This window comes from Lepidochelys olivacea (genome assembly GCF_965140295.1).
Source record: "Lepidochelys olivacea isolate rLepOli2 genome assembly, chromosome: 8".
NCBI lineage: Eukaryota > Metazoa > Chordata > Testudines > Cheloniidae > Lepidochelys > Lepidochelys olivacea.
Window position 1 is genome coordinate 38,904,544 of NC_140418.1, and position 14,333 is coordinate 38,918,876.

A 14,333-nucleotide genomic window follows, 5' to 3' on the forward strand; every position below is an offset into this window, starting at 1 on the left:
TGAGCCATAGCTGTGTGTGTTTGAGTGGGGGTGATGATGAAGGATGTTTCATGGTGACAGGATAGATATTGCTGTGAAACGTAGACGGTGCTGTGTGGAAGTTGCTCCCATTGTGCAACAGAGTACACACCACACCAGTACCAGTTACATGTTACCAATATTCCTAACTCCCTCACCTTGGGGGAGTTCCAATGGCAGAGCAAGGAGGCATTTTGTAGGGGCCTTTGCAAGGTAAAGGGAGGCTACTCATCTGTAACTGGAGTTCTTCAATAGATTTTTGCACATTCTTACCCTTAGGGCATAGCAACAGTACAGCTTGTATGGTGGAACCCTTCAGTAGTAGTTAGTACCTCTTGCAGAACTCTCACATCCCCTACCCCTCCGAACATTTGAAGGCAGGGCTATAAAAGTGGGATGTGGCACGTCAACCATTTTAGTTGGAGATGACAGAGGTCTATAAAATCATGACTGATGTGGAGAAAGTAAATAAGGAAGTGTTATTTACTCCTCAGAACACAAGAACTAGGGGTCACCAAATGAAATTAATAGGTGGCAGGTTTAAAACAAACAAAAGGAAGTATTTTTTCACACAACACACAGTCAACCTGTGGAAATCCTTGCCAGAGGATATTGTGAAGGCCAAAACTATAACAGGGTTCAAAAAAGAACTAAATAAGTTCATGGAGGATAGGTCCATCAATGGCTATTAGCCAGGATGGGCAGGGATGGTGTCCCTAGCCTCTACCAGAAGCTGGGAATGGGCGAGGGTGATGGATCACTTGATGATTACCTGTTCTGTTCATTCCCTCGGGGGCATCTGGCATTGGCCACTGTCAGAAGATAGGATACTGGGTTAGAAGGACCTTTGGTCTGACCCACTATGACCGTTCTTATGTTATGTTCCTTCCACCACCTCGTCAGATCCAAAGCTGAAATCAGGACTTTTAGAAAAAGGGGAAGGTGGATGGGGAAGAGTGAACGTGCAGAGGTCATCTTGAAGAACTCTGGTTATAGATGAGGAACATTCGTTTATTCCTGAATGGCTTCCACACATTCCCACTTTTGAGAGTTTGGCAAGCAGTTCTCCCCCCTCTGGATGGTGGGATGAAGAGACCTGGTTATACAGAGTGCAATACCGCTTTACCAAATTATGCATCAGATCTACCTGCCAGATCTAAGGAATGTCATATGAATATATGATTTGAGCTCCTAATTGCAGCTCTACGGTTTCTCCAATATGGGGATATGTCTAAAACAGGCCATGTAAGTGACCTTCACTCTTGCTGAGTGCACTCTAAGCCATCCTTGAAGAAGAAAATAGGTGTGTTTATAAAAAACAGAGTCTAACCCACTTGGAAAGTTGTTCGGTTAGACTGCCTGACTTTTACTCTTTTCCTCAGAAGAGAGGAAACAGTCTACGTAATCTCCTGTATTCTTTAGACCTATTCTAAAAGGGAAACACATCAAGGTGTGTAGTGATGCTTTTCATCTCCTGAGCGAGTCCTAAAGAAAAATGCAAGTTTATGGACTGATTGAGATGAAATTCTGTTATCACCTTGAAGAAATTTTGGGTGTGGACAAAGAACTACTTTATCTTTGTGAAAGACCATAGAAGTGGGGGGGGGGGGCGGGATCAGCCATGAAAACGTGCAGTGTGCTCACTCTTCTAGCAGAAATAATAGTTACCATAAAGGCTGTACAAATTGAGAGGTGAAGCAGGGAACATTGTTCCGCGGGTTCAAAGGGAGGTTTAATGAGCTAAGTACTAGAGGTCCCATGTCAGTGTGTGTTTCCTAACCAAAGAGTAGACGTTCATTAATCCCTTCAAGAATCTTTTTACTATATTGTGGCTAAATACAGTATTTTGCTCAATTAAGCTGTGATGAGCTGAGATGTACTTTTACCAACAATAAGAAATGCCCAAGGATTTTAAATGAAGTAAGTACTACAGTATAGATTGAATAGGCACTGAAGCTAGGTTTGTATCACTGTTGGTTGTTCACAAAAAGAATAATTTTCCACTTATGATCACAGCACAGACAAGCTGTCTGCTTCTTGAAGTTTAACAGAATCACCTGTACTTTTCCCAAGCAGGACAGCTCCAGATCTGTCAAAGTCCTATGGTACATGCTGTAAAGTGGAGAGTCTGGGTTTGGATGACAAATCCAACCTCTCTGCTGGGTCAACAGGTCTGCAATTGTGTGGAGAGACAAATAAACCTACAAGTGGGAACCACCTCTCCCCACTATGCCCAGAAGTGTGTAGGGGAAACTCCAAACACTCTAGGGGCATTGGGACCCATGTGGCCTTGGGACAAAACTACAGAGCGGAGCCAGCCAAAGCTCCATGTAGTAGGGGCAGAAGCAACCAAAGCATATCTTTGGTCCTTTAGACACAGAGGACTTTCTACAGTTTTAACTGGACTGTCTCTGCCTGGCACTGATTGGATGTTTGCTCCAACCTTCCTCTTCCTGTGTCTTCCCTTCACACCTGCCCCCTTACCCCTTTTCTTCTCTGCCCTGCCCCCTTCACTTCCCTTTCCGTTCAGCTCACTCCCCCTCCTAACTAAACCCAACTAAAATTTTTTTTGCTGAAATAAGAATGACCTCTGCTGTCATTACATAATTCACTCTGCCTGTGTGTTACACTCCCTCCCCGTGTCAGTATTGTCCAGATAAACCGGGGTGACCAATCTGCGGCTCTTCATAAGTTAATATGCAGGTCCTTGTATAGGTACAGACTCCGGGGCTGGAGCTACAGGCGCCAACTTTCCAATGTGCCTGGGATTGCTCATTTCTCAACCCCTGCTCTGCCACAGGCCCAGCTCCTACTCCACCCCTTCCCGCGCCCTCCTTTGAGCCTGCCATACCCTCGCTCCTCCCCCTCATCCCGTCCCATCCCCCGGAGCCTCCTGAACTCCATGAAACAGCTGATCGGGAGGTGCAGGCGCTGATGGGGGGGCTGCTGATGTATTAGTGTGGCTCTTTGGCAATGTACATTGGTAAATTCTGGCTCCTTTTAAGCTCAGGTTGGCCACCCCTGAGACAGACTGTAAGCTCTTTGGGACAGGAACCATCTGCTACTCTGTTTGCACAGCACCTAGCCCCATTCTTGGTTGGCTCTAAGGCACTACCATAATAAACATGATTAATAATAGCAATAGGTGATAGTTACGTCCTTGCACAGACCAAGGCACTCAGAATAACTTTGTCTTCTTTGACTGTCCACAAGAACTCTCTATATTACAAGAATTGGGGGTGAACACACAGAGAACTACTCTCCCAGACTAGAAGAAACACATCCAACAGGGTCTGGTTATCTGCTCCTGCACTGGAGCACTGATATTTGGAGTTGTGTCTTGTCACAAATGAGTCTCTCTCTGTATATCTCTCTAGTAGATGTTATTTGCTACTGAGTTCTTAAGTGACTCTTGTAACAATCATGCAAGACAAGGCTCAGCTGATCTGACAGTGCATTACCCTTTCCTAGAAGCCATATCAGAAGAATTGAAGGATGCTCTCAAGGTATGCTTAGCAACTGACCTATCTTTGGTAATAAGGGCTTTGGAAAGTTTTATCTAGTCTTCTGGCCATGACAGGAAAAAAGAGCTTTTTTCCTTCCACAGATCTTATTGGTTTCTGGACATTACTAGCTGATACTTTGCCACTTTAATGCCCAGTGTGACAGAAGAGAACATCTTTCTATCCAGAGCACCTAGCTTCTTACCCTCTCTATTGGAAGAGTTAGAGTGGACTCCAGTCCCTTTAGCTCTTTGAAGGGCAGCTGCCACTGCCAATGAAGCACTCAGGAGGCAGCTAGTATAACTTGCTCTTTTTTTTTTTATTAAAGAAATTCCTTATCCAGATGCTGGATTTAGCTAGGTATTTGTTTGCCATCTGTAATAACCTGCCTAAAACTGGCAGTGTAATCTTATTCCTAGAGAGTGAACCCAGCATATAAAAAAACCTAGGTGCGCAGTGTCCTCTAAGGTTTCCTAAGGGATGTTTAAGATAGTAGCTATCCTTCCTGAGTTTGTGAAATTAGAGCATATTTTCTGCAGGGGCTGAAGTAGTAGATGTACCTACATTGTTATCCAATGAAGTTTGAACATCCAGATCTATTGCTATATCCAGAGGTTCAAAAGGCTCTTCTAGTCCTTCTTCAGACAGTATGCCTGGGACAAAAAAAGAAGACTGTCCCCTCCGGACCAGTGAGTGAGATTGCTGGGTTAAGTGAAAAGCCAAAAGGTGTATAAGACATTTACCTGGGGAACCAGTAGGGAGTCCTAGAGGGAGGGTCACATATCTCAAGAGAGGTTTACATAGCTTAAGAAACAGGTTTTGCCTTGTATTTTTTTTTCCTTTCCCAGAGAAAGAGGAGAAACTGCTTCACCACCTTATCCTTTTTTCCTTTATCTGTAAGCAATGAGGATAACATATTCTATGCTACACAGAGAGTCCCATTGTGAAGACGGATCCGAATTATGGGTGTTCTAAGTATTTTACACAATGAACCTAACTCACTACAGTAAACAATGTCTTTAAGGAAGCATTGGAGACCTTATTGGGCTTACAATGAGGTTCTGAACATGGAAATGATGGCCTTGGATTCAGGACATGGTGTTGATCCATACTACAGGTTTGGCTTCAAATACCACCCTTTGCTGTGACTCTGACTTCAAATGCTAGAGCCCTATGGGTACTCTTTTGGATTTCTTCAGCAAGAAGCAGCTCAAGGACTGGATTGTTAGCTCTCAAAGACTGGCTCTTTCAGTAGAGGCGGACACCTGTGAGGTCAAATGTTTGTTTGGTTGGATCTGATCTTTGCAGATTCATAGTAACCCGCACTGGTGTCTGTCTTCTTCACTGGAACTTTGCAGGGCTTTTTGAACCCTTCAAGGGTCGGAGCACGGCTGATCTCCCAGCACCTATGGGTCCCTGTTTTGGGTTCAGAGGATTTAGCTGCTAAAGTTTCCTGCAATTGTAACGCTCACAGACCCCAGTCGTCGGCAGATCAAACTGGGGACCTCTGTAGCTTCGTGCATGAGCCTCTACAGCATGAGTTAAAAGCCAACTGGCTCTTAGCTAAGGCTGTAGAGCAGACTTATTTAACTCTCTCTAAACGGTCTCAGTGCCACTAGATGGGACAGAACCCCACACCCAGAAGGTGTGTGGGTTACACAATATCATAGCTTGGAGGAGATTCTGATACTCCTTTCTGGCCTTAGGGATGAAGGTCCTGCACATGAAGCAACAAGGAGGTAAATGACCTTCCCACATCTAGACCTAATACTACATGTGCATTCAAAGCAAGAAAAAAGGCAGGGCTACAGGCACATCTCTTGAACCCTGATTTCTTTTTTTATTATTATTATTCTGACATATCAGAATCAAGGACCTGTGCCAGGATTCAGATCCTTAGTCGAAGAGAAGAGAAGAGAATAAAAATTGAAGCTGTGGCACAGGGAACAATCCGTTCCAATAAATCCAGGTCCAAAGACATAAGAACATAAGAACGGCCACGCTGGGTCAGACCAAAGGTCCATCTAGCCCAGTAACCTGTCTTCTAACACTGGCCAATGCCAAGTGCCCCAAAGGAAATGAATAGAACAGGTAATCATCAAGTGATCCATCCCCTGTCGACCCAGCAAGGTTCCTAGTCCAACTGCAGTTGGAAGGAATGGAGGAGGTTGGCAAATAAAATTATTTTTTAGTTCCACTCTCTAAACATTTGTAGCTGTGACAACACTCCAAAGGTCCAAGCTGCATCTTTGTCACATCCCAAGAGTAAGTATATACACAGGCCACTCGAAGAAGAATATGCATGGCCCCTTCCTGCTTCCCTCCTGGCTCCAATCTCTCCTGCTTCCCAAAACCAACCCCTTTTGGCTGGCTCTTGCAACCCTCTGCAAGAATTCAATGTACCCATTATTCATCCTAAAACAGTTGTTTTGGAGATGGGGAGGAGAGTTAGGATAGGCTTGCAGAGGCATTTTCTGCAGTGAGTACATCCTGATAAACAAGAGGCAGTCTCTCCTGTTATACCTGCCAAGAGTAAGTCTGATGGGATGCCACTAAGGATGTGGCAAGGGGGTTCCTATGGCAGAGAAAGAAGGCTGTAGACGATGAGATAACTGGCACCGTGGATATGGGGAAAGTGGTGGATGTGATATATCTAGACTTTAGCAAAGCTTTTGATACGGTCTCCCACAGTATTCTTGCCAGCAAGTTAAGGAAATATAGATTAGATGAATGGACTATAAGATGGACAGAAAGCTGGATAGATCGTCGGGCTCAACGTCTCGATGTCTAGCTGGCAGCCATTATCAAGTGGAGTGCCCCAGGGGTCGGTCCTGATGCCGATTTTGTTCAACATCTTCATTAATGATCTGGATGATGAGATGAATTGCACCCTCAGCAAGTTCGTGGCTGTGGCGAGAGGTAGATACGCTGGAGAGTAGGGATAGCGTCCAGAGTGACCTAGACAAATTGGAGGATTGGGCCAAAAGAAACCTGATGAGGTTCAACAAGGGCAAGTGCAGAGTTCTGCACTTAGGATGGAAGAATCCCATGTACTGCTACAGACTGGGGACTGACTGGCTAAGTGGCAGTTCTGCAGAAAAGGACCTGGGGATTACAGTGGATGAGAAGCTGGATATGAGTCAGCAGTATGCCCTTGTTGCCAAGAAGGCCAAGGCATATTGGGCTGCATTAGTAGGAGCACTGCCAGCAGACTGAGGGAAGTGATTATTCCCCTCTATTCGGCACTGGTGAGGCCACACCTAGAGTATTGCGTCCAGTTTTGCCCGCCCCTGCCAACTACAGAAGGGATGTGCACAAAATGGAGAGAGTCCAGTGGAGGGCAACAAAAATGATTAGGGGGCTGGGGCACATGACTTACGAGGAGAGGCTGAGGGAACTGGGGTTATTTAGTCCACAGAAGAGAAGAGCGAGGGGGGGATTTGATAGCAGCCTTCAACTACCTGAAGGGGAGTTCCAAAGAGGATGGAGCTCGGCTGTTCTCAGTGGTAGCAGATGACCAAACAAGGAGCAATGGTCTCAAGTTGTAGTGGGGGACGTCTAGGTTGGATATTAGGAAACACTATTTCACTGGGGGGCGGGGGGGGGGGTGAAGCACTGGAATGGGTTACCTAGGGAGGTGGTGGAATCTCCATCCTTAGAGGTTTTTAAGGCACAGCTTGACAAAGCCCTGGCTGGGATGATTTAGTGGGTGTTGGTCCTGCTTTGAGCAGGGCACTGGACTAGATGACCTCCTGAGGTCTCTTCCAACCCTAATATTCTATGATTCTCAAGGAACTGAGCAATGCGTGTCTGTCACTAAGCACCATAAGGATGGTCAATAATGGACTAATTATGAGCATTATCTGTTAATCATCACCTCTCTACTGTTTCCTTGTACATACAGATTGCTATGTCTCCAAGGGGTCTTCTAACCCTGGAGGCACACACTGATGTTGCACAACACTCCAGTCTGACTGGGGCCTGTAGTTGTCTGGTGCACTTTTCTGTTCTACCCAGAGTCCACTGTTGAAGTCCTAATTCCTATTCTTCAGTTAATTGCCTGAAGTCCATGTTGGTGTATTGAGAGAACCAAAGGGTAGCTTCCTTGGGCCACTTTTAGTCACTTTGAACTATGCTTTATTGTGCAACATCTGAACATTTATTTCTCCAGTTCTCACCCACAGCATGCCACTGGCTCTCCACTTGGTCTCCTCTCCCTCACTGGAGATCTTTTCCTTGTAATTCGACACAGAGGAAAATTCTCATGGGATGGATCTGGTGGAGAACCAGCAGCTCCAGAACAATTATGAAATGAACTTATGACAGAGGTAATACTCAAATCTTTCCTGTTTATTCAACAGAAACACTACTCAGATCTCACAAACAGCTCACAATTTACAGGGGAATGTCTGGGTATCTGTCAAAAGGAAACACTTTATTCTCAGCCAGGGTTTAAAAATAATTGTAAACAAATTGGAGAGAGTTCAAAGGAGCAACAAAAGTGACCTGGTGAGCTAGTAGAAATGGCTGATGGAAAGAAAGCTAAATATATAAAGGGTGGCTACTAAAGGGTTGATTTAGGGGCACAGAACAGGCTAATACTCTAGGAAGCATTTTAAGGAGAGGCACCAAGGTACTACTAAGCAGGGAACTAGGAAGTATAGTTAGGAATCAAGAGATGATGAGCATAAGAACTGCCAGACTAAATCAGACCTGAGGTCCATCTAGTCCAGTACCTTCTCTGACACTGGCCAGCACCAGCTGGATCAGAGAAAGGTATAAGTATTCCATATCTGCCTATGGCAAGGTTATTTGTCCCCCACATTCGGTCTCATCTTGATTTCAAATAATTAGAGATTGCTTTAAATCTTGAAGCATTAGGTTTAATATCCCTTCCAGCCTTTTTTGTTATTAAATATGATATGAAGAATATCCAGAGTTGTTATTAACAATAAAAATGTTGGAAAGGATATTAAAACTCATTCTTCAAGGCTTAACCCCTTAATCAAGAAAAAGACCATAGAAGCAGAATATCAGGAAGTTTCCAGATGGTGAATTTACTAGGTTGTTATACAAGTGCATGGAACAAAGCCCTGGAGACTGCACAGACAATCACGTACTGACTTGCAGAGCTCTTTCTAGGTCTACTTTCTATGTCCCCGTCTATAACTAGGAATTGTAATTTTAACGCTTGTTAGCTGGCTGAGGTGAACAGTACCCCATACCCCCAGTTGTGACTCCCCGATTCTTCATATCCAAGAAAAAAGTAAGTAGCAGATCCCTGCCTCACCCCCTCCTCTTGCAGGTTCCTCCTATGAATGCTCTTTCATGAGTATGTCTACACTGCAATTAAAAACCCACGGTTGGCCCATGCCAACTGATTCAGTCTCATGTGGCTCAGATTAAGGAGCTGTTTAATTGCAGTGTAGACTTTTGGGCTTGAGCTCAGGCTTTAGGATCCTGTGAGCTGGGAGAGTCCTAGAGCCCAAATATCTACACCACAATTAAACAGCCCCTTAGCCCAACCCCTGCAAGCCTGAATCAGCTACCACAGGCCAAATGCAGGTGTCTAATGACAGTATAGGCATACCCTATGAGGCTTGTAAAGCCTAGTACTTCCAACCATAACAAAACAGATTAGAAATGAGACTATCATCACAGAATATGACATATGGCTGATCACCAGCTTCTCTTGCTTCTTTTCCCTCATTTACTTGTCTACCTTGAATGTAAGCTCTGCAGGGAAGGACTGTGTCCCTGTTTATGTCTGTAAAGGGTAGGGTGGATTTGATTTAAATCAAATTGATTTCAATCATTATTTAAATCACTAGTCAGGAAGACTCGATTTAATAATGGTTTTCTATATAAAAGTGCATTCTTGTTGGTTGTTATAACCTTAATTCATATTCTTCACAACTCAGAGATAGATGTAGGTTTCATTTTAAGAAGGTACACACTTATACATTTTTAAACAGTGATTTATTTTGAAAATTTTCAGATTAGTTTTACAGCTAAATCAGAAAATGAATGATTGTTTGGTTATTTCATTTACTAAAGGTAATTGAAGCAGATATTTATGAAGTCATTGGGAGGTGAACTATCTCCAATTCAACAGGTTAATCCTTAATATTTGGAGGATTTTCTTGCCATTCTGTATGAGAAGGAGAACATCACCAGACAGACATTTAAATTGTTTTATTTAACTAAAACAACGTTAAGTATTCTGGATTTTTTTCTTCTACAGCAAACATATGATATTTTAACAAAACAAGAATATGTCCCTCACTTCTCACATTTATCTCCAGACTTCTTCTCCTTGTCCAGATCTATTCGGCCCCCAACAATCTTCTATTCATTGAACTTTTTGAAACTTTGCACTTTTAGAGAGAGGTAAGGGATTGACTCTGTGTACACAAATTTGCAGAGGGACAATAGAGTTGAGGTCTGTTATTTCTCACCTCTATATTATTTATTTAAAAACATTTTTGCTGTTAACAAGCATGTTACCTCTGGAGACACAAATCCACAGTTTGAGAACTGCAAAACTAAACATCTCTGATTGTATCTTCTAGACTGAGCACATAGTCCCATTGGGTAGATAGAAAGATCAACCAAAATCTATACAGAAGCCTGTGGAACCCCATAAGATTGGGTCCCTAATCCATGAACTATTGGAACTCATTTACAAAACTTTTCTTAAACATTACATGAATATATTGTCTCATACTATAGAATTAGAATTTATAATCCCTATTCCTTGATGAGATATCTTTGAGCTATAATGTATGTTAGTTTTTTTTCCTCAAAGCATTTTATCAAAAAGTCCGATTTAAATTAAAAAAATCCAATTTTTTTGATTTTTTAAAAAAAATCATTGATTTTTATCCACCCTGGTAAAGGGCTCAAGATACTTTAGGTGCCCTATAAATTAAGAACTTATTGCTAGGGCTTGTATTGAAGCCCAAAAATATAACTGGGTTCAAAAGAGTATTAGATAAGTTCACGGAGGATAGGTCCATCAATGGCTAATAGCCAAGATGGTCAGGGATGCAACCCCATGCTCTGGGTGTCCCTAAATTTCTGGCTGCTAGAAGCTGGGACTGGATGACAGGTTGGATCACTCAGTGAATTGCCCTGTTCTGTTCACTCCTTCTGAATCATTCGGCACCGCCCACTGTCAGAATACAGCACGCTTGGCTAGATGGACCATTGGTATGACCCAATATGGCCATTCTTGTGTTCTTAAATCTAAACCAATAGCTATGTAGCTATATCACTGGCCATTCCTCCTCTTATGGAATCTCCTATCCACAGTACAGATTAGTGACATGCCATCCATAAACATTCCCAGAGCACGCCGTGACCAAAGAATAGGTGGGATCTCCTACTGGAACAATTCACATCGCACAAATCCATCCAAATCCTTAGCTCACTCTAGCTGGACTTTTTCACTCAACATTAGACCACACCATAGAATATCAGGGTTGGAAGGGACCTCAGGAGGTCATCTAGTCCAACCCCCTGCTCAAAGCAGGACCAATCCCCAACTAAATCATCCCAGCCATCATTTAGAAGTCAGCCTGAAGGCTGGTATGGGGATCTCTCTAATAGTTGCACAAGAGGGCAGATCACAGGTAGAACCTGTTCTAGGTGACACGGCCCTTTCCATCCCTCTTCTCTCCAATCATAGAATCATAGAATATCAGGGTTGGAAGGGACCCCAGAAGGTCATCTAGTCCAACCCCCTGCTCAAAGCAGGACCAATTCCCAGTTAAATCATCCCAGCCAGGGCTTTGTCAAGCCTGACCTTAAAAACCTCTAAGGAAGGAGATTCTACCACCTCCCTAGGTAACGCATTCCAGTGTTTCACCACCCTCTTAGTGAAAAAGTTTTTCCTAATATCCAATCTAAACCTCCCCCACTGCAACTTGAGACCATTACTCCTCGTTCTGTCATCTGCTACCATTGAGAACAGTCTAGAGCCATCCTCTTTGGAACCCCCTTTCAGGTAGTTGAAAGCAGCTATCAAATCCCCCCTCATTCTTCTCTTCTGCAGGCTAATCTATTCCCTGCCCCTTCTAGTTCCTTCCCCCTACTCCAATCCATAAAAACCTCCCATACATGTGGGGACCTAGTAAAAATGTTCTCCTTACCAAAAAAAAAAGAAAGGCAGAAAAGGAAACAATAAAGTCAGCCCCAAAAGCTATTGCAGCTCATCAGTCCCATATGAGAAACTGTGCTGTTCAGAGCTATACCTCTGGTTTCTCAAAGTTATTGACATAGGCCTGGTCTCCACTTAAAAATTAGATAGACCTAGCTACATTACTATGGGTTGTGAAAAATTCATACCTCTGAGTGCCACAGTTAAGCCACCTAAACCTGGTGTAGATATGGCTAGGTCAATGGAAGAATTCGTCCATCAATCTAGCTACTGCCACTTGGAGAAGTGGATTAACGACATCAAAGGAAAACCCCCTTCTGTCACTGTAGGAAACATCTACCCTACAGCATTACAGCAGCACAGCTATAGCCCTCATAGTGTAGATATGGCCATAGCCAAAGATGCATTCCCACACCAAGGGCCAGACATCCACCTCAACTGTGCCATAACCCCTGAAAACAGCTCAGTTACTTTCAACCCCAAAACTCCAGGGGCCTACAGACCTATCTTGAAGTGAACCATGAAGAGGCTGCCAAGGGCATACAGCAGCAGAGCAGCTGCTCCAGCTCCCAGCCCTCAGGGCATTATCCAATTAGAGAACAGAGTGCCATTCAGGGGAGGTTTCCACCTCATCAGGGAAAGAGTAAGCCCATAACACACACATGGCCCACACTAAATCAACAAGTGGCACATCCAGTAAACATATATCCCTCTTCTTCTGTAGGGACAGACTGAGCTCCCATACTAGGAACATATGCAGAACCCAAGAGACCCCCACATACAGGGCATGGTAAGCAACCCCTAGAGTTCTGCCACAGTCCCCCTGCACATGGCACCACAATTAAACAAACAACACCCCCTCTTGGAAGGCTTCAAATTTTCAACTGGTGGAGCATATGGAGCAAACAAAGACCAGATAGGAGAGAAGCAAAGGGAAGTGGAAATGCAAATGCAAAACAAACATGGTCCAGCTCTGAACAGAATACAAGAACAGACAGTAAAACATTTTCTGCTTCTCCTTCTAAACCAGGCAAGCAGGCAATAAGCATCTCTCTTCCACGTAGTGGCCATATACTGTAGAATAGCCCACACCTACTGCTGAGGGCATCCTGTGCCAAAAGATTAAAAATTATGCACCAAAAAAATGAAAATTATGTGCACAATATTTTAAAATTCTGCAACATTCTGCAAACTTTATTTGTCAAATAAATGTGGAGGCTCCAGCATGGCAGTGGGGAGCACAGGCCACCGGCTACACAGAGGTAGGAGATCACTGTGCAGCTCCCCGCAGGGACACGGACTCAACGGTGAGGCTGCACCCAACCCTGACATAGCGCAAGGACCGGGCCTGCCCCAGAAACATCCCAGGGCTCCACTCTTCCGTGCCAGATCTGTGCAGGCAGGCTCAGCAAGGCAGGATCCAAGCATGGAGGGGCTTAGTGTGGGGGGATCCAGGTGTGGGTTGAGAGGGTTCTGTGTGGGGCAATCTGGGTGTGGGCAGCTCAGTGAGGGATCTGGATGCACAGGGACTTATTGGGGGGGGTTCTGGGTGCAATAGTAATGGGACTCTCCAAAGGAGGTCCAAGTGAATGCGGTTGAGGCTCACTCGGGGGTCATCTGGGTGTGAGGGGAATAGAGCTCGGCAGAGGGGTCTGGGTGTAGGGGGCTTGGTGAGGGGTCCAGATGCTGGGGGAGTGGGGTCCAGATGCAGCTGGTTGGGACTCAGTGGGGTGGGGATCCGGGTGCAGGTGGCTCATTGTGGTGGTTCAGGTGCAGAGAAAGTGTGGCTCATCGGGGGGGGGGGGGGAGTTCTGAGTGTGTGGGGGTGAAGCTTGGTGGGAGGGTCTGTGTCTGACGGGGTCTGGATGCACAAGGGTTGGGCAGGGATCCCTCCCCATGCAGCTGAGGAGCAATGGGTGCAGGAAACAGGGGGGAGGGCGAGTTTGCAGAGCTTCCAGCAGCCGGAGAAATCTGGGTGTGGGTCTCACCCAACCCCGGATGCTGTGCGTGGGAAGAGGAAGTCCTGTCCTCCCCAGGCCAGCAGGGACTAGCAGCTAAGCCCAACACAGAGCGGGAGGCACCAGCCGGGTCTTCCCCAGTCCCATCTCCTGCCCCACAGTGATTTACCTCTCTGCTGGCTGCCCTGGGCACCCAAAACATACTGCTGGGGAAGGTTGCATGACTGCTCTTTTGGATTCCCTTGCTTCCCCATCAGAAAGTCATTTGTCTGAGGGGAAGCAAAGAAATCTGTGGGAGACATAAATTCTGCGCATGTGCAGTGGCGCAGAATTCCCCCAGGAGTAAACACCTGAACTCTGCTAGTCTTGAACCTTTCCACAGGTGCCACTAGAAAACCATGCTAAACAGGGATCTTCTATGATACTCTGCTTAGCTTGTGAGGTCAGAACCCAGCATTGAACCAAGTCGATTCTTGGACAGGAGAACTTCATGAACACCCTGGGCTGTGCAGGAAGCAGTTCTGGCAATCCAGCACTGCATTCTCCCTTAGCTAGTACTGTACTCATTACCTCAGAGTGGTGCTAGGAGGTACTCTGCAGCTAGAACTTTTGACCTTACAAATAAGATACTAAGGCAGAGGCAAAGGGGACTAATATCCTTGCAGACTGAGGAAATTTAAAAAAAAGATTAAA

General features: G+C 44.9%; 1 protein-coding gene across 1 annotated transcript in view; it reads right to left on the bottom strand.

The window, feature by feature from the left end:
- The window catches only part of DIAPH1 (diaphanous related formin 1), a 164,014-nt gene that overhangs the window by 119,611 nt on the left and 30,070 nt on the right, over positions 1-14,333 (bottom strand). The gene's annotated exons all lie outside the window — the stretch shown is intronic.